The sequence below is a fragment of the Hipposideros armiger genome, unplaced genomic scaffold (assembly GCF_001890085.2).
Source record: "Hipposideros armiger isolate ML-2016 unplaced genomic scaffold, ASM189008v1 scaffold_306, whole genome shotgun sequence".
NCBI lineage: Eukaryota > Metazoa > Chordata > Mammalia > Chiroptera > Hipposideridae > Hipposideros > Hipposideros armiger.
Genome location: NW_017731656.1, coordinates 327,137 through 350,101, shown reverse-complemented (window position 1 = coordinate 350,101; position 22,965 = coordinate 327,137). Strand labels below are relative to the sequence as shown.

Here is a 22,965-nt window from a genome sequence, read left to right as displayed (position 1 = left end):
GAGAAAACCAGCTGTTTACCTACAAGGGAGCTCCCATAAGACTGTCACATGATTTCTCAACAGAAACTTTGCAGGCCAAAAAAGACTAGCAGGAAATATTCACAGTGATGAAAAGTTAAGACCTACAACCAAGATTACTCTACCTAGCAAGGCTCTCCTTTAGAATCAAAAGACAGATAATGAGCTTCCCTGACAAGAAAAACCCAAAGGACTTCATTATCACCAAACCAGTATCACAAGAAATGTTAAAGGAAGAAGAAGAAAGGAGAAAGGAGGAAGAGGAACAGGAAGAAGAAAAATAAATAAAAAATATGAATAATAAAATGGCAATAACTTTGCTAACAATTGTCAGTCCCATAAACTTAAATGTTAAAAAAAGACAATAACTACCTATGTAACAATAATTACTTTAAATGTAAATGGGTTAAATGTGCCATTCAAGACATAGGGTGGCTGAATGCATAAGAAAATAAAGCCCAAGTGTCCATTGAGAAAAGATTGGATAAAGAAGATGTGGTACATAGATACAAGGGAATATTACTCAGCCATAAAAGGAATGAAGTTTTACCATTTGTAACAACATGGATGGACCTGGAGGGTATGACGCTAAGTGAAGTAAGTTAGACAAAGAAAGACAAATACCGTATGATTTCACTTATATGTGTAATCAAAACAAAGAAAAAATACAAAATAAGCAAACAAAGAAAACAGAAACAGAGTCACAGATGCAGAGAACAAACAGATCATTGATAGCCGGGACAAGGGTTGGAGGGCTGGGTGAAAAAGGTGATGGGTTTAAGAAGTACAAATTGGCAGTTACAATATAGTCACGGGGATGTAAAGTACAGCATGCAATATAGTCAGTAATATTGTAACAAGTATCTATGGTGTCAGGAGGGATACTAGAATTCTTGAGGGAAAGCACTTTGTAAGTTATATAACTTCAAACTACTATGCCGTACACTTGAAACTAATATAATATTGAATATCAATTGTAATCGAAAAATAAAAATAAAACTAAAACATAAATAAATCAAAAACAACAACAAAAAAGACACTTGAAACAATCAGAAGAGAATGGCCATGGAGTCCTAATACCAGATCAACCAGAATATCCACCCACATACTCAACCTTCCCGTCTGTTAACAAAGACACACTAACTTTGTTCCTATCTAAAGCTGATGATGTCTCTACGTGTGCATTAAATCTTATTATCCATTCTCCCCTATTCAAGGATATTACTTCAGGAATACTTCTCTCTATTCCCTACAACATCATTTTTTAAAAATGTCTACTGGATTATTTCTAACACATGATGTTATTTCTTCCATCTTAATAAAATATAACCTCTTATCCATTACCCCCTACTCTCAAGCTACTCCCTTCCAACTCAGGTTGTTTGCTATCTTTGCAGCAAGTCCACAGGAAAGGTTGTCTATGCTCTGTCTCCAATTCTTCTCTTCCTATTCTTTCCTAAGCACATGCCCCTCAAATTTTTCATTACTACTGAATGGGAGAAGATATTTGTCAATGATATATCTGATAAAGGATTAATATCCAAAAGTTATAAAACACTCATTCAACTCAACACCAAAAAAACAAACAAACCAATTAAAAAACTGGGCAGAGGAAGACTCATCAAAACAAAACAAAACAAAACAAAAAAAGAGGACTCAAATTAGCAAAATCAGGAATGAAAGAGGTGAAGTGAAAACAGACACCACAGAAATACAAAAAATTTTAAGAAATTACTATGAGCAACTATATGCCAACAAATTTGACAATCTGGAAGAAATGGATAATTTCCTAGAAGCATACAACCTTCCAACGCTAACTCAAGAAGAGACAGAAAATCTGAATAGACTGATTACTACAAAGGAAATTGAATCAGTAATCAACAAGCTCCCAACAAACAAAGCCCTGGACCAGATGGCTTCACAGTGAATTTTACCAAACACTCAAAAAAGAATTATCACCTATTCTTTTCAAACTATTCAAAAAAATCCAGAAGGAGGGAAGGCTCCCAAACTCTTTCTATGAAGCCACTATCACCCAGATTCCAAAACCAGACAAAGACAGTACAAAAAAGGAAAACTACAGTCCGATATCTCTGATGAACATGGATGCAAAAATCCTCAACAAAATCTTAGCAAACAGAATTCAGCAATATATTAAGAAGCTCACACATCATGATCAGGTGGGTTTCATCCCTAATCTGCAAGGGTGGTTCAACTTCCACAAATCAATTAATGTGATACACAACATCAACAAAAATAAAAATCATATGGTCATATCAATAGATGCAGAAAAAGCATTTGACAAAATACAGCAGCCATTTATGATAAAAACTCTTAGCAAAGTGGGAAGAGAGAGATCATATCTCAACATAATAAAGGCTATATATGATAAACCCACAGTTAACATCATACTCAATGGGGAAAAGTTAAAACCATTCCCCTTAAGATCACGAACAAAACAAGGCTGCCCACTTTCTCCACTTTTATTCAACATAGTTCTGAAAGTTCTAGCCACAGCAATCAGAAAAGAAAAAGAAATAAAAGGCATCCAAATCAGTAAGGAGGAAGTAAAATTGTCATTATATGCAGATGACATGATACTATATATTGAGAACCCTAAAGACTCCATCAAAAAACTATTGGAACTGATAGACGAATTCAGAAAGGTAGCAGGATACAAAATTAATATTCAGAAAGCAGTCGCATTTGTATATACTAATAATAAGCTATTGGAAGGAGAAATTAAGAAAATGGTCCCATTTACAAATGGTTCAAGAACTATAAAATACTTAGGAATAAATTTAACCAAAGAAGTAAAAGACCTGTACTCAGAAAATTATAGGAAACTGAAGAAAGAAATAAAAGGAGATACAAATAAATGGAAACACCTACCATGCTCATGTATAGGAAGAATTAATATAGCTAAAATGTCCATATTGCCTAAAGAAATATATAGATGCAATGCAATTCCTATCAAACTACCAAGGGCATTTTTCACAGAAATAGACAATATAATCCTAAAATTTATATAGAACCATAAAAGACCCTAAATAGCCAAGGCAATCCTGAGAAATAAGAACAAAGTCGGGGGTATAATGCTACCAGACATCAAAACATACTACAAGTCTACAGTAATCCAAACAGTATGGTACTGGCATAAAAAAAGGCACATATTTCAATGGAACAGAATAGAGAGCCCAGAAATAAATCCATGTATATATGGACAGTTAGTCTATGACAATGGAAGCAAGAATTTACACTGGGGTAAAGATAGTCTATTTAATAAATGGTGCTGGGAAAATTGGACTGACACATGCAAAAAAATGAAATTGGACCACCTCCTTACACCATAGACAAGAACAAATTCAAAATGGATTAAAGACTTAAGTGTAAGAGCTGAAACCATAAAACTTCTAGAAGAAAATATAAGGAGTAAATTTGCAGACATTACCCTGAGCAATATTTTTACTGATACCTCCCCGAGGCAAGGGAAGTAAAAGGAAAAATGAACATTTGGGATTATATCAATCTTAAAAGTTTTTTCACAACAAAGGAAACCATCAGTAAAACAAAAAAGAAGCCTATTGAATGGGAGAAGATATTTGTCAATGACACATCTGATAAGGGGTTAATATCCAAAATTTATAAAACACTCATTCAACTCAACACCAGAAAAAAAACAACAACAACCCAATTAAAAAATGGGCAGAGGATATGAAGAGACATTTCTCTAAAGAGGACATACAGGTGGCCAACAGGCATATGAAAAAATGTTCAACCTCACTAATCATTAGGAAAATGCAAATAAAAGCCACAATGGGATACCACCTTACGCTGGTCAGAATGGCTATCATCAATAAATCAACAAACAACAAGTGCTGGCGAGGCTGTGGAGAAAAGGGAACCCTGCTGCACTGTTGGTGGCACTGCAGATTGGTGCAGCCATTATGGAAATCAGTATGGAGATATCTCAAAAAACTGGAAATGGAACTACCTTATGACCCAGCAATTCCACTCTTAGGTATTTATCCAGTAAAACCCAAGACACTAATTCAAAAAAATATATGCACCCCTATGTTTATTGCAGCGCTATTCACAATATCCAAGACATGGAAACAACTGAAATGCCCATCAGTAGACGACTGGATTAAGAAACTGTGATACATTTATACAATGGAGTATTACTCAGCCATAAAGAAGAAGGAAACCTTACCATTTGTAATGATATGGATGGACACAGAGAACATTATGCTATGTGAAATAAGTTAGACGGGGAAAGATGAATACCACATAATCTCACTTATATGTGGAATCTAAAGAACTGAATAAATGAGCAAAGTAAATAGAAATAGTCTCAGAAATACAGAGGAAAAACTGATGGTTGCTAGTTGGGAGAGGGGTGGGGTGAGAGAGAAGGTGAGGGGATTACAAAGCACAAATTGGTAGTCACAATATTGTCACAGGGATGTGAAAGGCAGTTTGAGGAATATAATCAATAATGTTGTAAAGATTTTGTAGGGTGTCAGATGGGCACTTGTCTTGTTAGGGAGACCAGTTCATGGACAGTGTAGATGCTTGACCACAGTGTTGTACACCTGAAGCTGAGGCTGAATAATATTGAATGTCAATTATAATTACATATATATATATATATATATATATATATATATATTGTCACAGGTTGTGGAGTTCAGCATAGGGAATAGAGTCAATGGAACTGTAATAGCTATATACGATGTCAGAGGGGTAATAGATTGGGGGAGGAGGGGTTTCTCTTTGTGAGGGGTGTAAATGTCTAACTAGTATATGTTTGTACACCTGAAACTAATAAAGAAAATTTTTTCATTACTATTCTTCCACCAGAACTGCTCTAGTTAAAATCACTGATGACTTTAGTTGCCACACCCAGTGGCTAATTCTCAGTCCTCATGTTTTTTGGCTTATCAAAAGCATTTGATATGGTTGGTCACTCCTTTATTTTTTTTTTAAATTGGGGAATTGGGGGAGAGAAACAAACAGTGTTGGGGAATTGGGGACGGGGTCCAGCCAAGTTGTTGTTCCTCGATCTTAGTTGTGGAGGGCACCAGTCAACATCTGGCTGACCGTCGGCTGCTCGTGGCCTCTAAGCTCAAGGTGCTGTGTTCAGTCTTAGCTGTGGGTGGGCGTAGCCACCATCCCATGTGGAAGCCGAACCAGCAGCCTCGTTGTTAAGAGCGCATGCTCTATCCACTGAGCCATCCGGTTGGCAGCTCAGCTCAAGGTGCTGAGTTCAGTCTTAGTTGTGGGTGGGCATAGCCACCATCGAACTGACAGTCTTGTTGTTAGGAGCACGTGCTATCACCAGCTGAGCCATCCTGCCACCTGTTGGCAGCTCAGCGGCAGCTCAGCTTGGGCGCAGCGTCACGGGCCCATGTGGGAATCGAACCTGGCGGCCCTGTTGCTCAGAGCTTGTGCTCTTAAGCTAACTCTTAACCAACTGAGCCACTCTGCCGGCCCCACTCCCTCTTTTTTGATACATTTTCTTTGCTTAGCTTTTAGGACACCATTCTCTCTTGGTTTTCCCACTACCTCATTGGATGTTCCTTCTCAGTATTTTACTGATCCTTCCTCTTCTCCATAATCTCTTTATGTGAATGTGACCCAGGACTCAGTCCTCAGAACTTTCCTTTTTTTCTACTTACAGTCACTCCTGTCCTAAATTCATATCACCTGTCCAGATGTCTCTCCCAAACACCCCAGTTGTACATCCAATGACTACTCATGTCTGCTGAAAATGCAAAAAGATACCTGAAAACTAATACATATTAAATTGAACTCCTGAATTTTCTCCCCAAACCTGTTCCACCTACAGCCTTCCCCTTCTCAAATGATGGAAACTCCATCCTCCCAGTTGCTCATACCAAAATCTTGGAGGTGTCCCTTACTTTTTTTTCTCTCACACTCAGTGTCTAATCCATCAGGAGGTCCTATTGGGTTTACCTTCAAAACCTATCCAGAATCTGACCAATTCTTACCACCTCTACTCTAACACTATGGTCTAAGCCACCACCATCTCTCTCCCAGTTCACTGCAACAGCATCTTAATTGCTTCTCCCCTTGCCCCACATGAAGCCTATTCTCAACCTAGTAGCCAGAGTGATCCTTTAAAAACCTAAGTCAAATCCTGTTATAGCTTTGTTCAAAACTCTGCAGTGACTCCCCATTCTATTCAGAGTAAAAGTCAAAGTCCTCAAAGTGACCAAAAAGGCCCTATATGACCCATCCTCCAACGTTACCATTATGATCCTGTTCCTACTTCTCTTCCCCTCACTCACTCCACTGCAGCCATTAGCCTTCTTAGTGTTGCTCAAACCTGCTAGGCATGCTCCTGGTTTAGGGTTTTTGGTCAAACTGTTTTCTCCGCCTGAGACAGTCTCTCCCCAGATTTGGCTTAGCTTACTGTCCTCTTTTTCAAGTCTGTGAACAAAGCTTACATTCTCAATAAGGCCTATAATACCTATTTTATTTAACACAGCAACCAACTCCAGTCCCCTCATACTCTTACCTTGCTCTACTTGCTCTACTTTTTCCATAGCATGTACCACCTTCTAACATACAATTTACTTCTTTATCATATGTATTGTTTATTATTTCCCTCCATTCACACTACTATACTCTAGAATATAACCTCCTTTTCAAGAGCATGGATCTTTGTCTGTTTATTTTTAACAGATGTATCCCAAGCACCTAAAAGAGTGCCTGATATAGAGTAGACATCCAATAGCTTTTTGATGAATGAATGAATGACTGGTAATCTTTTTATGTGTGCATTTCTTATCTCTAGAATAAGATTTAAAGCTCTCTGAAGGTACCACAGATCCTAGCACAGTATTTTGGACACAAGAAATAATTCATATTTTTTAGTAATTAGGTCCCAGTTTCATAAATTCTTTCAATATCATGCTTAAACTATTGCCATCTCTATATATTTTCTTGAATTATTATTCCTTTCACATTTCTATTCAAAATTTTAAGTTTTTGTTGGCTCCTAATACCTTTCTGTACATGGATATGAAATTGATTCTATACTAAAGGAGTTTAATTACTATATTTCTAAAAACATCATCATTAAAAACCAGTATTTCTTATCAGGGCATGTGCACTGAAGACATCTTAGGGAAGTTCTGTGCAGTGCTTCTCTCTCCTACTAGTTTGTTTATCTCTCTTTCCCACCACTAGGTTTTCCATAATTCCCTGAATATCTAGAACAATCCATCACCTAACTAAAGTTGTTTGCTCAAGTCCAGCTATCAAGACTTCCTACATCAGAGACAGCATAGAGAGAGCATAGTGTACCCGAGAAGGTACAACAACAGAAGGCCTAGATTCAAGAACTGGCTCTGCCTGTACTAGACTGTATGGTTGGAAGCAATTCATTTTTGCCTACATTTCAATTCTCTCACCTAAATTCCTGACCAGATGACCTGCCTCCTAGAGTTTCTGTGAGTATAAATGCAGATAGTGTGTGAACAAGCTTTGCAGCCTGTGAACTTCTGCATGAACATAAAGTAATATTATTCCCTAGAAGCATTGTAAGTTTCATTATAACTATGAATGATGCTGATTTAGCACTAAGTGAAAGAAGTCTAAATGCGCTTAAGTGATCCCCTGAAGTACTATGTTGTAAAGTGATCAGTCATCTGTTTATAAAAATGTAAAAATTTCACAACAAAATTATAAAAACATACTATTCTAAGCATCAGGTTAAATGAGCTAATGTATACGAAAGCACTATATAAACTATAAACCCATATATACATGTAAAGTTTTTACCATTACACCCAGCTAATAATTTTAAACTTCCAGATATATTTTCAGGCAGAAGGAATGAAGGAAATATTTAAACTTTACTGTACTTATTAAATACAAAAATGTCAAAAATGTCACTTTGAGGTTCTTTAATTCAACTTTTAATGCACATTAAATAATCTTGAAGGCAGTGGTTCAAATTACTCCCTAAAATGCAAACTTAGTTACTATTGAATACAATAAAAACTTCACACACATACCCAAAGGCAAAATGTAACCCTTTTTAAAACATTCATATTCAACATGTGTTTCAAAAATGTGCTATGGCAAGCTAGAATTAGGCTAACAGACCAGTGATAGTCAGGAAATTTACAGAAGCAATGTAAATGAACACTGTATAAAATATTTTAGAAATTAAAGTTAACATTTACTAGTGTAATAAAGGAATACTATTTTACTGACAACACATATTCAAAGGTGCTGTCATGGTTTCAAATGCCACCACCTCATCTTAAATGGAATAACATTTCCACAATTTGCCTTCAGTGTTTTTATTTTTATTTATGGCTAATATTTTTTATGCTTTCTGTTTCTGTTCATGAATCTGCTTAAATTAACCACTAAAATAAAATGAATGCAATTAAAATAAATAATTCATTCAAGAGCTCTGTGGAAATGCCTTTATCATCCCATAGTGCACTGCCTACCTCTCATCTACCAGCTATTTTCTGGTCCATTCAATATTTCCATGAGAAATATTTTCTCATAAAGTTTTCTTGAACCTTATTTAGCTCCATTCCTCTGTCCATGCCCAAATGGAATTATATCAATGCTAACATGACCCAAATTATAGTCCTCATGTCTTTAAAATCAAGAGCCTTCGAACTGGACAGAAAATTTTAAATTCCTGTGCTCCACCACCGCTTCTTTGATGGAACAAGAATCTGTATGAGACAAATACTTTTACATTTTTCCCATTGATACAGAAAAAGATCTTTAAAAAAGGTATTTCTTGAGTTATATTTACATTTAAAAACTGAGAACACTCTTGAAAAAAACAAGCAATACACAGAAGAACAGGCATTCATTAACAGGGGATCCGGTCAAGATGGCTGAGTAGGTAAACACTGTGCTTACTTCCTCTCATGACCATACAAAAAATTATAACTAAGCTTCAGAACAAGCATCATTGAGAATCACTGAAGTCTAGCTGAACCAAAGCCCTACAACTAAGGACATACAGAAGAAGCCACCTTGAGACTAGTAGGAGGGGCAGAGACACGGAACGACCTGGTCCCACACCCACATATTACCATTAAAAATCTGGAGGGCTATCTTGGCTGTGGAGGTTCCTGGAGAGAAATGAGGGGTCCCAGTCCCATGTTAGGCTCCCCCATCAAGGGTTCCAATGTCGGGGAGAGAAGTCCCCATAACTTCTGGGTGTGAAAAGCTGCAGAGATTGTGGCTGAGTGAGACAGGGCAACTGGAGTCCCAGGCGATTCTCTTAGAGGGCCTGCACACGGATTTACTTGCTGATGGACTCACTGGTTCTGAACTCCAGCACTGGGGCAACAGCTCAAAAGATGCCAGGGACATACAGGGAGGAACTGAGTTGTCTGGCTCCAGAACGAGGGCTAGAGAGGCAGCTTTGTCCATGACAGAGGAGCTGGCAGAAGCCATTGTTTCTTTGTTGAGACCTCCCCTTTCCCAACATGCAAACACATGCAGATGCCATGTCTGACTCTCCGTCAACCCCCTAACTCATCATTTGCCCTGATTCCCTGAGAGCCCACCCCTCCCAACTTTCGGGCACACCCAAACCACTTCCAGTGCCTTTTCCATATCAACAGCCTACCTTGGCTCATGCGGAGGAATTTTCTAAAGTCTCTCAAATGTTCATAAAACCCAAACAAGCAGGATCTGGCTCCAGCATGGCCTGTACCTCTGGCTGAACAGCACAAACCCAGGAGGCACAGAGAGTTCCAAACAAGATTAACCCAAACAGGTCCACACCAAGACACATCATAATTAAAATGCCAAAGGTTAAAGACAGAGAGAATCCTAAAAGCAGCAAGAGAAAAGCAGTTACCTATAAGGGAGGTCCCATAAGACTATCAGCTGATTTCTCAACAGAAACTTTGCAGGCCAGTGGGATTGGCAGGAAATATTCAAAGTGATGAAAAGCGCTCCACCCAGCAGAACTATCATTTAGAATTGAAGGACAGATAAAGACTTTCCCAGACAAGAAAAAGCTAAAAGAATTCATCACCATCAATCGGAAGAGGGATTCCTGTAAGATGACCAACAACAAAAATAAAAAAAAATATGAAAGATAAAATGGCAATAACTACATATCTATCAACAATTACTTTAAATGTAAATGAATTAAATGCTCCCATCAAAAGATAGGGGGGCTGAATGGATAAGAAAACAAGACTGTTACATATGCTGCCTACCAAAGACTCACTTCAGATCAAAAGATACACACAGACTGAAAGTAAAGAGATTGAGGAAAGATATTTCATGAAAATGGAAACAAACAAACGAAAAAGCTGTCATAGCAATACTTTATTCCAGACAAAATAAACTTTAAAACAAAGGTTATAACAAGTGACAAAGAAGGGCCTAGTAATCCCACTTCTGGGTAATTATCCGAAGAAATTCAAAACGCTACTTCAAGGGGACCTGTGCATTCATCCATAAGTTCATTGCAGCATTGTTTACAATGGCCAAGATGTGGAGGCAGCCTGAGTGTCTGTCAGGGGATGAATGGATAAAGAGGAGGTGGTACATATATACAGTGGAATATTCTCAGCCATGGAAGGGAATGGGTTCTCACCATCTGTGGTGGCATGGATGGACCTAGAGGGTATTGTGCTGAGTGGAGTGTGTCAGATAGTGAAAGACAGACGCAATGTGATTCCACTTCTACGTGGACTTTAAAGAACAAAATAAAACAAACAAACAAAAAACAAATAAACTCATAGACACAGATAACATTTTGATGGTTGCCAGACAGGAGCGGGTTTGGGAATGGGTGAAAAAAAGGGAAGGGATTAAGAAGTACAAATTGGTTGTTACAAAGTAGTCATGAGGATGTAAGGTATAGCATAAGGAATATAGTCAATGATATTGTAATAACTAGGTATGGTGCCAGATAGGTTCTAAATTTATTGGGTTGATAGGTGGGAGGGATTTGGGGTCATGTTGAAAAGAGGGAGGGCATTAAGAAGTACAAATTGATAGTTACAAAATAATCACAGGGATATAAAGTAAATCATAGGGAATATAGTCAATAATATAGTAATAACTACGTATAGTGCCAGGTGGGTAATAGACTAGTCAGGGGGCTTACTTCTTAAATTGTATAAATGTGTAACCACTATGCTCTACACATTGAATTAATATAAAATAATATTGAATTTCAACTGTAATTGAAAAAATTAAAAAGGAAGGACAGTTGACGGGCCATAGAGGTTCAAGTTTCCAGGTATAAGACAAATAAGCCATGGGGATGTAATGTACAGCATAGGGAATATAGTCAATAATATTGCAATAGTGTGGTTTGGGGCCAGGTGGGTGCTGGACTTACAGTGATCACTTCTGTAGGTATATAAATGTTAAATAACTATTGTATACTCCTGAACCTAATATAATATTGTATATTAGCTATATTTTAATAAAAATCTTTAAAAAGAAAAGAACAGTCATTCAAATCAATGGCACTGAACTACGAAGAATAAGAAAAGCTTTAGACTCTGGCAGAATGGGGATGATGTAAACATCATATAACCCCATGAAAAAGAATGTACCCCTAAAATAACTAACACTTGTCAGTCTCCTAGTACGACAAGGCCCAATGCAAAACAACAGTAAATGTAAGAAAGTGGCTCTAGCAAATGTACTTGTATCAATTAGGTCCTGGAGCAGTTCCTACCCCTTCAGACGTCACAATGTTCAACACTCTTGCAGGACATGATCACCATCAAGAATATAATGTTCCATTTCGTAAACTGCTCGTTGAAAATCAATTAATTATTACCACTATAGAGAAGAAACACTTCACAAAAATCTGATTTTGTGCTATACTCATTAGTGTGTTTTAACCCAAAAGCCACGATTCCTTTGGTGTCAACAAATGTTTATTTAACTTATGGAAGATGGTTATGTAGGGGTCCTAAGCACAGAAAGTGTGATAAAGCTAACAACTGGCCTCATGCAATTTGTCAGGTTTTGATCTGCTAACAGCTGTAATGAATGCTGTATCCATTAAGTACATAAATCTTTCCATACACAACATAAGAATCAATTCAAGCAAAATAGAAGTTTAGTTAATCACTAACTAACATGATCCAGTACACTGCTATTAGCTACAACGTATAAGCTCACTGCCTGTTTATGCTTTGTTCACTTCAAATATTTTCTACACGAAGCATTTAACTTCAGATTTAATTCAACCTTGGCATGTTTCTGGGCTATCTCTCCTTCCCACCAGTGAATACTCATAAATTGTAAATACAATTTAATACTAGAATAAGCAAAATATATTTAGATAGATAAATATGCCATAAACATTTTATAATGGGGCCGGCCGAGTGGCGCATTGGTTAAGAGCTGGCTTGGAACACCAGCTCTGAGCAGCAGGGCCCCGGTTCCGATCCCACATATGAGGGCCAGTGACACTGCCCTCTATAACTTAGATGGTGAACAACAGCTCGACCTGGAGCTGGGCTGCTGTGAGTCACCGGCGACGGTGTAGTCTGCAGCCCCTGCTGCAGTGAGTTGCCATGTGCTACCGTGTGTAGCCAGCAGCCAGCGTAAGTGGCCAGCAGCCGGTGTGAACTGCCAAGAGCCTCTGTGAGCGGCCATCCAGAGGCCAGCAACCAATCTACCTTACCAGGGAAGAGCGCAATGATAATACCAACATGGGCCAGTGAAGCAGCGTCCTCCACAACTAAAGAACAAAAAAAAAAGGACAGCAACTTATCTGTTCCCCTTCTCCTGAACCCCCAGTGCTGTTCCCCTCCCTCAACTTACTAATAAAAACTTTAAAAAAAAAACATTTTATAATGTACTGAAAAGCCTAATTAATGTTACTTTAATTTTCCACGATTTTGAATTGTATACATCATTTACTGTTCCTTGCATTAATGTAGTTTAGCTGAGAATTAACCATGTAACAACAAAATTCTACCTTTGTAATCTGGAGATGAGACCAATAAGAATTTGGATAGTTCTTAAGACCACTACTTGTCCTTGATAAGTAGCCTTGTACAGGTTAATAGTAGGTACTTATTAAATATTTGTTGAAATAAAGTGACAAATGTATATGTGTATATATAAATATATAGTGTGTTCTAACTGAATATTCTAATTGGCTTATAAAATATGAGCTGAAATTTGTGTACTATGCATAAAATGTACTATGCAGTAATTTTTTTTCTATGAATGAAGTCCCCTTTTGTCTTTCTCAAGTAAAATCCTAGAGGGTACTCATAAATCCTTTTACAAAATAAATTTGGAAGTTTAGAAGATCACAAGTTATTTTCAAAGCCTCAAACTTAACATAAACATTGAACATATATATTATACATGTCTTCAAATAGTCTTGTTTTCCAAAATTATTTATTTTTAAATATAATACATATAAGGGTGAATGTATTCTGAACAAATAAAAACAAATGACTTTTTCTTATCTCTGTTTTAATTTTTGGCATACAATATTGTATAGGACTATGCAATAAAGCAAATCAAACTCTAAGCTTGACCTATTAAAACTCTAACACAAATGAAAGCAAGCTTTTTTACATGAAAAACAAGTTTTTTAGTTCACAGTTGCACATTTTACTCCAAAAACATATAGTCTCATAGAATGACTAATTTTCTGATTTTTTAAGGACTCATATCCCTTGCAATAAATGAATGTCAGACAAAAGATACTAAAGCAATTAATTACAGCTATTCTTACAAGGAAATACATGTTTTATTCCAATCTCCTTTTGATGTCTTTTACTTATAACATGAGTAATTCTCAATGTTTATAAAACTAAAATATTTTCTTTTATATCTCAATAATTCTAGTTTTAGTTGGACCTTTTCTGGTATAATTCTAAAGACAAAAAAAAACCCCAGTGTTTACTGATATAACACATGAGGCAGATATGAGAAAGGAAATTTAAAGATTATTCAACAATGGATATGGCAAAAATTTGTAAACTCAAAGATTTCTCAATTTAGCAAACATAATAAGGGAGATATATGGTTTCTATACAATGAGCTAAAGACAGCATGGTTCTAGAATGCAAGCTACATGTGAGAAGAGACTGTTTTGTTCGCTCTGTTCACAGCACCTAGAACACTGCCTGGCGCCACATAGTATACTGTACACACACACACACACACACACACACACACACACACACTATCATGACAAATCTAATCATGATAGATCAAAATGATTGTGAAGAGGTTTTTATTTTATTTAAATTTCAATAATGAAGAGGACAGAATGAGTTTTCCAAAGGTCTACAGATGAAAGGCAATACTGAAAAAAAGACACTCACTAGTGTCTACCTTACATCCTTCAGAGAACTGTTTCAGGTGAGGGCCTATTGAGTTTTTGCAATTAAACTTCCTTGTATTGAATTCAAGAGGGGAGCCATATCAGAAAGCATCTCACCCTAATATTCGTAGTATTATATAGAGCAAGTCTTCAGTGTCTGTATGTTTATTATCCTTTCAAAAGGATCGAGGCCTAACATACATATATAATAATAACATTTTATGGATGGTCACATTAAAGTTTTTATATCATTTCTGTGGATTTGGTGTGCTTTAATATGGCACTAAACTCAACATTCTTAAAATAGGTACTCTGTAAACTGCACCTATGTACTCTACTACCAAAGCCATTGAGATAGTGTTGTCTTTTATGGTAATTATGTTTTCTAAAATGTTTTTACTTCAATACAGCAGGGTATCTCACAACTGATACATAATGTAGATAATGCATTAACAACAATCATAAAAATAAATTTATCTAAATATTATTTCTGATAATATTACAATACTTTTTAGACAAACAAGTGAAAGACAGACTTCTTCCAAATAACGAAAAGCTCAGAATCTAACATATTGCTGTAAGCTATAATGGTTATAACTGTTAATCCAATACACCTTTTATACAAACCCATAAACACATGAGTGGAAAAATAGCACAGATGTTCATCTCTAATGCAATTTCCATTCAATTTCCTAAGTGCGGTCCCTGTGTGCAAACTAGCTTAACGTTATGTTTAGCTTGCAAATTCTTTTAATAAATAATGAATGCAATAAAACTAGGAGATCAATGGCAAGCTGAGAAATCATAAAAAAAAAGCCTTTTGTGTTCAGGCTGTTGCCCATTTCAAACTTTAATCCGGAGACAGATCAATATTACTTCTTTTTCTTTTTAACCCATCACATAAATAGCAGATAGACTAAATGTAGCCTAAATGCTGTTACCAACTAGCAGTTGCCAACAACCTGATAAGATCATGGGACACAACTGTAATTGAATGTTTTACACCTTAACATACACACTATATTATACACTATTAAGGAGTCAACTTGTTTAAAAATAAAAATAGTTATATAGCAATAAAAATACTGTGGTTCATTATTTTTTAAACTTTCCTGTACTATATATTTTTCCACTAGTATAATTACAAAGTTTTCGCCACAATTTGCTCTAATAAACTAATTGTAATGAGTCAAAATAGTGCGTATATAGAGTAGTTTCAACCTCAGGGGTCCTAAAGGAAAGGTAATTTACTTTTCAAAATTAATTACACCTGAAAGAACTAAGTTATTCCTTTAAATGGGTGAGGAGGATATTCATGCAAATTTGTGTTGCAATTGGATGGGTCTTGATATTATCCAGGTAAAAAGTAAATCATTAAACTTAAGCATTTGTGTTTCTATTCACAGGCTATATACATGGAAGGGAGGAAAATCTTCTTACTAACTCATTTTGGGTAAATGTGCATTTACTTTTTGGAAAGAAGATCAAAAATCAATTGTCTCTAGGGTTAGTGCTAATTATCTAGTAGTATAAATCTAAATAGCTGAAAATCATCTTATGGTAGTAGGCTTGTTTTATTTGTTAATCCTTTCCTATTCATAATATTAGAACATCTCCTGTGTGTTTTCAATAAAAATAAATATCAAGAAGTCATACTTTCTTTAAAAATATAGTTCAGTTCAAGCATTCCAATTTCATATATTAGATTTTCATAGCTTTATGTGCTTATTTGTGAAAAGCTTATATGGCATGATTACAAGTGGCTTTATAATGAAATGAAAATTTCAAGATTAGTATCTTTTTAATAATTGTATAGTTTATATAATTATTTCTTAGCTTTTTTAAAGGAACAGCAATTTGGGCAAAGAATTTTGATAAGAGGGATACTTGCACACATGTGTATATTTATGATTGTATTCATTTAACAAATGTGAATTAGGTGCCCAATACATACACAATATTAGGTTAATGAAATTTTACTATGAATATTACTGGTCAAAAATTACTCCTCAGAAATTATTACAAACCCAAGGTTTTGTTTTATGTAACCAATTTAGTTCTCTTTTAAGGGTATCATTATGGGTACTGATAGATATATCAATTTGTTCTTTAGCTATATTAAATTCAATTTTCCATAAAATAATGTGAATTACATCTTATATCCACATTCTCAGTAGAATAATTTCACCAATTCTAATACAAGTACATAAATTTAGCTGTAAAGAAGGATGTGTCAAGATCTCACCATGAAGACATTCCCATATTTTAAGCAAAATTTGAAAAAAATTGACTCCCCCATAACTTTATAGAACTTCATTATAAACTCCTTTTTAAACTAACTATACTGTAGATCATAGCATGTATCCTAAGCTTCCAAGATTAGCCTAACAGTGGAGATAAGCATTTTCCTAAAGAATCTGAGACCTCAAAAGTATCCATTAAGTGTTTCCTGTTTTCTTATTGTAATAAACATAACAATAAAATTATCATGAAAGAATACTGTAGAGACCTGTAAAGAGGAACTGTCTCTAAAAGCTGATTTTTAAAAATATTTTTTCCTCAGAAAGTTGAACAAGAGAAAACCTGAATCTCCTTTTTAAAATGTGTATTTTCAAATATCAAAGATTTACTAAAATGTTTTAACACCTACATTATTAAATTCAAAATATTTCACAACAATTGACAGGATTGTGTTGCTCTAAAAGCCATGGATTAAATGAGATAAAGTATGGTATTTGTGATATTTAATGCAGGTAGGTAAATAGATTTCACTAGTTATCACAAAGTTCCTTTTGGTGTGTATATGTTTTTCTACAGTCTAAGAAATTAAATTATAAAAGTAGCATTCATTGTTACTGAATTGTTTATGATTTACAAATAATTACCCAGAATATAAATAACTGAAAGATACTAAAATAAAATTAACTTTTCTAAAATTTTCAGCATTACAAAGTGAAGAAATGATGAATACACAATGGACAGGCTGTCCCTCTCCTACTAAAAAAAAAATATTAAATCCTGAAAGAGTTCTAAATCCCTTGGTAAGAGTATATTGCAGCTGCATTAAGCCAACAAGAAGCTTATTAGTAAGGATTTAAAAACTAACACCCTTCTGTAATCAATTTGGATACAGCATTATTCTATTTATAGTGACACTTTCAATGTGTCCCAATCATATATTACTTATTCTCATTTTTCCTATGATGATTAAATATTAATGTGGAGGCACTATTAAGCAGCTATATTATATTTAGGTTTTACTCTATTGATTTCCACCATTTTGGAATAGTTAACATAGCATGAAAATTAAGAATCTTCCCCATGAAGAAACTTATGATAGGTTTGATATTTTTCTCTGATTTCCAAATTAAAAAAATAAATTTAGTTGTTCTAGCAGAAAATGGAAAAAGGGATGCCGCCACTTTAAAAGCTTCAATCTCTTTGACATTGCTGGCAGTGTATGGGAACATTAATGCATCTGTCATGATAACAAGCTAAGAATAACATCTAGACATCAAACCGAGCAGAGAATCCATCTGAAGTGATTCATTCAAATCTGTCTCATTGATTTATTAAACACAGGGCAACATCTGCAGCCTCACAGAGCCGCTTGGTGAAATTAATGCAAGATCAATTCAAATGGAAAAAAGTGTAAAAGAGATAAATCAAAACACAATTTGCATGCAGTTCCACAATCAGGCTTATTGGGTGCAAATGCTCAATTTCCCTTCCAAAGCAAATGTGTTTAAATGTTGTTTTATCTTTTTAGAATTGTGTGATCTGAAGTGACAGTGAAGACTTTTGCAGGTTGAGATGGTGGAAGGGAAGAAAGGGAGGAAAAAAAATGCTACCAAAGACCTTTTGAATATGCAACAAGAATATCATTAATACCTAACTGTTTTGCTTTTGGGGAAAGATTTGATGTCCTTTCTCCAAAAACATAGCATTTTCAGTTTTGGTCAATTAGGGCAGTTTTAATACATATTTGAAATGTATAGACTGTATAAACCTAAATCATTTGTACCTTTAAATGCACCAGATAAAGTGCCACTGGAGGTCTAGATTGCCAACTGAAATATAACATATTATGATTAAGGTTTCTCATAATTATATTTGCCTGCTAGCAGCACTTTTTAAAACATCTAGGGGTTTCATTAAGACAAAAAAAAGTTTACATAAGAAAGCATCAAATAATTCAGACTTGATATTTTCTACAGGTATTAGGGATTTCCTGTGTGAAACCATATAAAACACTAATGTATGAAGACCATCACTTCCTAATTATTTATTGGCACTCATGTACTCTACATGGAGGGTAATATCATACATAAATATCCAAAGATACTCTCTATCATATCATGCATCATTTCTTTAATGCAATATCCATCACCTAATAAATTAGTGTTTGGAACAAATATGAAATCCACCTAAAGTATTTAGAGAAATAAAAAAAATGTTGGTTATGCAGAAGTGTACATTTGAAATGGATGTGCATGTGGAAGCTCTGATCACTGGCACATGACTAGATTGCTTTAATTATAATCTTGACATCATTCTTCTAATAAAAGACAGAATATTTTTAACTATGTGACTGCTTTTAGTAAACAATATGACTATTCCCTCGTTATCCTATGAAATGAAATAAATGTGTATATTTACCACCCAGATTAATTTCTAAAACCTTTTTATCATTTCTGAAAATATAAGTCATAAAAAATGTTAGCCCACGAAAGTGATGAAAGTTCTTCAAAAATTTGATTTTGCTTAATTTTACTATAGTAAAAATATCAATTTTCAAAGTAAGTTGCTATTCTTTGTGGATTATGAACTATATTCATCAAGAGTGAATGCAAAGCCAAACTCATTGAGTGCTTACACTAATCATATTTCTAGTATTTGAAAGTAGTTTTAAATTGTTGTAAAAGTCCTTATGAGTCACATAAAGTAATTCTACCACGGAAGCCTATTTATGTTCTCTTCACAACAGTCAAAATAACAATAAACTGCAATTGGACCATTTAAATTTTTAATTAAAAAAGCTAAATTTTATTCATTTGAATATATGTTGACTCATGTCTCCCAATGCGTTGAAATCTTTTCTTAGCCATACATTCTGGTTTATTTTCAATCATCCATTTAACTATACTTAAATGAAGGAATAACATTTAATTAGTTGGTCCTCAAATGGAATTAAATGCTGATCATGAATCCGACAATGTACTTTTATATATTAATAGATAGGTAAATAAAGAGAACTTTTGTATATTAATAGGTAGGCAAATAAAGAGATAACACTAAAATGTGTTGCCTGATTTTTCACTGAATACCAATTCTTAATTTAATATTTTACTACTTCGTTAAACTGAAGAATTTAGTAAGGAAAATAGATTACATTGGAGTGAGATTTTTAGACATTTGCTTTCTAAATCTGCCTGCTCTCTCTGATATTAAAAACTCCCAGGTTCTCTTACAAAAAAAATGAAAAAAATTCATAGTGCTCTGTCTGTAAAAACAAAGATCTAAAACAAGATAACAACTTTTCCCTTTTCTTTTGGGTCTCTTAATCACCATTTTCTTAATAATCCTCAAAAATAATCTCTCTGCAATGAATTTCTGAAGTTAAAGGGCATCAAGGAAAAATACTATATAGCCCTTTGTAATTGGAGTGATGTAAAGCTTGACTTATTTCTAGAACAATGAATAGTTAAGAGTTTTGGTCTTACTATTTTCTAGTACCTGAGGCAGGTATTATTTTCCAACTTCTTTTCTGGGAAGAGAATTTTGAGTTATCTTGATAATTAGCTAATAACACAACAGTCAATATAAGGCACTGAGAGAGTTCTTGTTGTGACTTTCAGTACTGCTAAGAAATAATAATGTATTTATTTCATTCATTCATTTTTCTTCAGTGGACATTAATAAAAATGTGCCCTCAGACAAATCAAAACGCCACTTAATGCCAATATCTTATGGTCCTTGAAAGTGACCACATTGAAAATGGTCCATTTTGTGTATTTCGGAATAGCGTACAAAGCATTTCAAATTAAAATACCCTAGAAGTCAGGACCTGTCTTCCCCCGTTACCTGACAGAGAGGGGAAGAAATGTTTATGTAGGAAAATAAAATTCCCAATGACACCATTACACATAGAATTTCTATTCAACAACACTTTACGGAAATCTATGGGGAAATGAAGAATCTCTTTTTTTCAAATAAGAATAGTATGTAAGAGTTTCCACTCAATGATCATGTACTTTTTTCTTGCACTTTCCCCCCTTGTAGCTAGAAGTGCTAAGAAGTCATGAGTCCTGAACGACAATCCTCTTTAGCCAAGTCTCCATTGGTACATCACTCATCTTTGGGGATCTCTATAAGCTCTTCTGATCCATCGTTCACTCACTCTCATGGCATTATTCTGCTCATATCCTACAATTCTTTTCTCTTACTGGCTTCGTGTCTCATCTACCCTATTTTCTCTCTCTTGGGCCTCATTTCCTGTTTACATCCCTCACTTTTTTTTTCTTTTTGCTGAATAGAAAAGTCATAGAAATAATGTTTATTTAAATGTTAATTTCACAATTTCATTAAATCACTCAGATGTTGGGAACAATTTCTGTACACATTTCTGTAAATAATGTTACCTAAAGTCATAAAGCATCCATTATAAGCATTATCATATTTTGTAGTTTTTAACAACATGATTATGAGAGCATTTTGGATCAATAAAATGTGGTGATGTTATTTTACCATTAATTAGATTTTCCCAGAAATTGTAGTTTTTTTTAACTATTTAAAAAACGCAATATAGGTGTGTTTCTAGTTTTCTCATGGATTGCATTAATAAAATATATTTCATAAATTTTTACAATTACATATCACAATGCTTGTAACACAATTATAGAAAATGCGTGTAATAAATAAAATACCCATACAGAAAAAAATGTATTAAGAAGCACATACATCATACCTCAGATATATTTCTCCTTACATTTTAATATTTCTCTATCACCTTTATGCACATACACAAAAGCAATTTAAGCCAAAAAGTTAGCACTGTAAATGCTGTGATAAGGAGTAAATAAAACTTAACTGAATTAAAACAATAACCTAAAACCACATCATATACAAGGTCCCAAAATACTATAAGAACACCTGCCTCTGGATATGGAGTAATTTATCATTTTTGCTTTCAGTGAGTAGCGCTAATAAAAATTAATTAAAGAAAAGTTTCTATTTACAGAGGAAAGCATCAAATCACATTAAAATACTAATCTACTTAATTTTAAATGAAAATCATAGATTTTTCTCAAAGATGTATAAATTATTAAGGATGAAAGAATTTCCTATGTGTAATAATTGTTCCACTTTAGATATGGGTGTTGGTAAAAGGGAGAGAAGAGAGAAAGGAGAGAGGAGGGGGGAAGGGTAAAAAGAGATAGGGAGAGAGAGAAAGAAAAGAGAGAAGATATGTCTGCAATTGCTTAAATGTGAGTCTTTTCGAATGGCAACAAATGAATTAGATGGCCCTCACCTGAAGTCCCCTGTAACCCTCTGAGTTTGTGTATTAGTAAAGTGCTTTGTGGTCTAAATAAAACGTCCTTTCTACTCTTACAACCTATAATTACTTATTTTACTGAGGGAGCTGTTATCCTTTGTGTTTTAAGGCCCTCTATCTTCCTTAAGAAATTTTGATCTAATAAACCAGGTTTGGAAGCCCCAGATATGAGTCAGGTAGGAGTTCTCATATGAACAGGTTTCCGTTTAACTGCTAGAACACAGGATATCACTACTCAAAAAGAAAAAAAAAACAACAAAAAGTTTCCTTCTCAATTCTGTAGCATTATCTTATTGCAACAGTTTGTCTGCAAGTTGTCAGTACACTTCAACTATACATAGTAATTTGATTTTACAACAGATATGACAACTGAGTTAAGTTTTAGCTCATAAATCCGGAGATCTTAGGATTTAAAGTTGCGTTGTGAGAAAGTCTACTTCTGCAGAAGTTTTCTGCAAAATGATCAACAGTAGTGCTGTTTTACAACAAAACCCTTCGCTCCCTTTAACCTGGTGATGATGATTTCCTGGTTTGTATACTAATCACATCTGCCAAACGTGTACTTTCCTAACAGATCTTACCAGACTAGAGATGGAATAAACACTAAAACGAGTAATTCACAGGTCTTTAAAAGTCAAATAATCTTGAATATAGTTTATGTTCTTTTTTTTTCTTTTTTAACTCAGAAACATTGAATACAGTTTGCTTATGCACATATGCAAAAAAACCCACATTTGTTCTATAATGTACTTCTAAGCTGTGATATGAAGGAAGTACACTTACAACCAGAGAAGCTGGCCATCATCATTTAAGGAATCCTTTCTTTGGGGGAATGGGATCCTTCCAACTGTTTGCCTGGGGGGAAGAGCTGAAAGCATCCTCTCTAGAAAACCTGCCAACTTCTACTCCAACCCCCAACCGGGTCCCAGCCCCAGCGTTTCATGCCCCACATTGCCCTCTGCAGATGACACAAAAGGGACGGTCCCAGGAAAGTGACATCTGTCGTGGTGCTTTTTGTAAAAAAAAAAAAAAAAAAAAAAAA

The 22,965-nt window shown here is 34.8% G+C and overlaps 1 protein-coding gene across 3 annotated transcripts in view; it reads right to left on the bottom strand.

The window, feature by feature from the left end:
• The window catches only part of DACH2 (dachshund family transcription factor 2), a 647,327-nt gene that overhangs the window by 622,972 nt on the left and 1,390 nt on the right, over nucleotides 1–22,965 (bottom strand). The gene's annotated exons all lie outside the window — the stretch shown is intronic.